Below are 2589 nucleotides of genomic sequence, written 5' to 3'. Positions count from 1 at the left end.
GAAAAGTTCCATAAGTCAATGCTAAATTTTATCTATAATCTAAATATATGGCCTTTTCACTATGTATAGAAATAAGCAACTTCAGCTGTTGTTTGGTTTCATGAAAAGGGTCAAAAAGTGCATTCATCTCACTTTATGTTGCCTTGTTTAAAAAGATGAACATCAAAGACAGTATGAAGACAAAAAAACATGCCACAAACAAGTATATATACCTTTGCTAACAAGCATACAAGCAGCACGAGACTCAAAATGTGCCACAAACAAGATATATGATACCTTGACTAACAATGCTACACTAGTAACTGAATAGCAATACAATCACACTATCAAGCTAAAACAATCAGAAGACCAAGCATCAAATAGAGTTGTATATATAGTACAGAAAGATTAATAGAAAATGCAAAGTACCAAGGCAACTCACAACTTCCTTAGAAGTATAGTGTGGCTTCCTCTATATTACAATTGGCTGCAATCTCATGGGAGAAATCAGCACCAAATCAGCAATGACTTCCAAAGATGAATGCACCCGAGATAGAACATGGCTCTTTCTTGAAATACCTCGCGGTTTTTTCAAAAACTCTATCATTGAAGAAAGGGGTGTGAAATTTCCAACAACCCTAAACACGAATTAACATATTTCCCACTTGAAGCAGCCTACAAGATAGACATTGTACATACAATATTTTTATAAATAAATCTAGTAGTTCTGAAAAACAATAGTTATCACCATAAGAAGAATTCACATACCAATAAAATGATTAGTTTAATTAATTAGAGCATCCATCACATCAGTCCTGCAGGACCACGTGTTCATTGAGAATATCTGGAAAGAATTACCAAATCAGTAATTGAGTAAATTGAAAACAGCAAAGATAACATCAAATCAAAGTGCTTTTATCAACTTACAGAAGCAAGAAGAGAGTGATGAAGAACATTATCGATATGTGAAACTGTAACAGACAGTGCCTTCAAACTCGTTTATCAAGCATTAACAAACAAAATTTAGTTGATCAAAATAAAAAGTCAAATTTGACAGAATGTTTTAACAGGCTTCATACAGGATGTCTATAAAGTAATTACATGATAAATCCCATGAAACAAATGAATTAACTTCTTTGACAAAGAAGCAAAAGAACTTGACAAAAAAATAGCTTTAGATAGAGAGCTTACCACGAGCAGTGCAACCTCATCAGGAGCAAGATGTCCCCTGTGGTGCATGACTGCAACAAGTTGGTTATACTTGTCACTATCCCCCTAAACCAGAAAAGATAAAAGAAAACAATAATTAAATTCTCACAACAAATATTTTTACTGCAATTGGGGAAAAATGATATAAATCCATATGTAAGAAAACCTTCAATCAATCCACAAAGAATGCTTCAGATTTTGGGAGAAAAATCTTGAGCTTTACCTTTGAAATAAAAGTAAGAGCATCTCTAATGTGATAGAACAAATCGGAATCAGTGATATCGACATTGTTTAATTCATGATACCCCACGAAGATGGATTCTAGACAAAGGCTAGGCGGTTGGCGTCTCAATGTTCTCTTTCATCCTTGGCTTAGAGGACCGGTGACGTTCTCAGAGTACAACTGGAAACAAGAGAGAGAGAGAGATGCGCATGTACCTGTGAGGAATTTAACGAGAGATAGTGAGAGGGGGCTTCGAGAGAGGTGGGCAGAGGAGAAGTTAAAATCGCAGGTGGGTTGAGGGTTTTGAAGATTAGTCGAATGTGAATAGTGGGCTTCAATTAGGGGTGAGCAAAAAATCCAAGAAACCGACCAAACCGAGTAAACCGACCGTCCGAACACCGAAAAAACCGACACCGAAAAAACCAAAAACCGAAAAAACCGCCTTCGGTTAAAACCGCTTTAATATGGTCGGTTTTAGTGTCAATCGCAAACCGACCGATTAAACCGAGAACCGACCGAACATATATATTATATATAATATATATTATTTTTGTACATATTTAATATACAATTTTATTAATCTAAGTTTACTTATATCTTTTTTATTTAAAGTCTCAATTATTCATTATTTTATTTTATTATAATTTGATGCATTTACATATTACTAGGTGAATGTACGTGCCGAGCCACGTATTGCTAGTTTTATATTTAAGATTTTGGTATTTTTAAGATTTTGAATGTATTTTATTTTTAAAGATTACAAATTTTTTGTTTGAAAAAAATTAAATATTTATATTTGAAATATTATTTAATAATGTATTAAAAATAATATTAGTGTAATTATAAAATTGTAAATAAATTTATTATTGGAGTAGTAGATTATTCTATTTAGTTCTTTTTTTAACATAGCATTGTAATGTAAGTTTATATTTATAAATATTCTGTAAAGTGTTAATATTATATGAACATCTCCATTTATAAAGCTAAAAAGTGGGTCAATGACAGAAGTGGTATATCTGCAATCACACAAAGATAGAAGTGGTATTTCTGCTTCCTATGCTTATCCAGAGAAAATATTAGATAACGTAATGTTAACTTTAATATATAAAGATTTTTCTTTTTTAAAAAATAAATAAAAAAAATATTAATATTCTCCCAAAATAGGTTTGTTAGAGAGA

The 2589-nt window shown here is 31.9% G+C and overlaps 1 long non-coding RNA gene across 1 annotated transcript; it reads right to left on the bottom strand.

Moving 5' to 3' along the window:
• Nucleotides 1–332: 332 nt before the first annotated feature.
• On the bottom strand, nucleotides 333–1740 carry LOC133030961 (uncharacterized). The gene is made up of 5 exons (XR_009684515.1): nucleotides 1412–1740; nucleotides 1171–1254; nucleotides 907–973; nucleotides 748–823; nucleotides 333–654 (listed from the first exon to the last, which is right to left on the bottom strand). It is a non-coding gene; the product is annotated as an uncharacterized LOC133030961 (long non-coding RNA).
• Between the last annotated feature and the right edge of the window lie 849 nt (nucleotides 1741–2589).

This window comes from Cannabis sativa, chromosome 9, assembly GCF_029168945.1.
Source record: "Cannabis sativa cultivar Pink pepper isolate KNU-18-1 chromosome 9, ASM2916894v1, whole genome shotgun sequence".
Taxonomy (NCBI): Eukaryota; Viridiplantae; Streptophyta; class Magnoliopsida; order Rosales; family Cannabaceae; genus Cannabis; species Cannabis sativa.
Note: the sequence above shows the minus strand (reverse complement) of the source record. Positions and strands in the feature narration are given on the sequence as shown.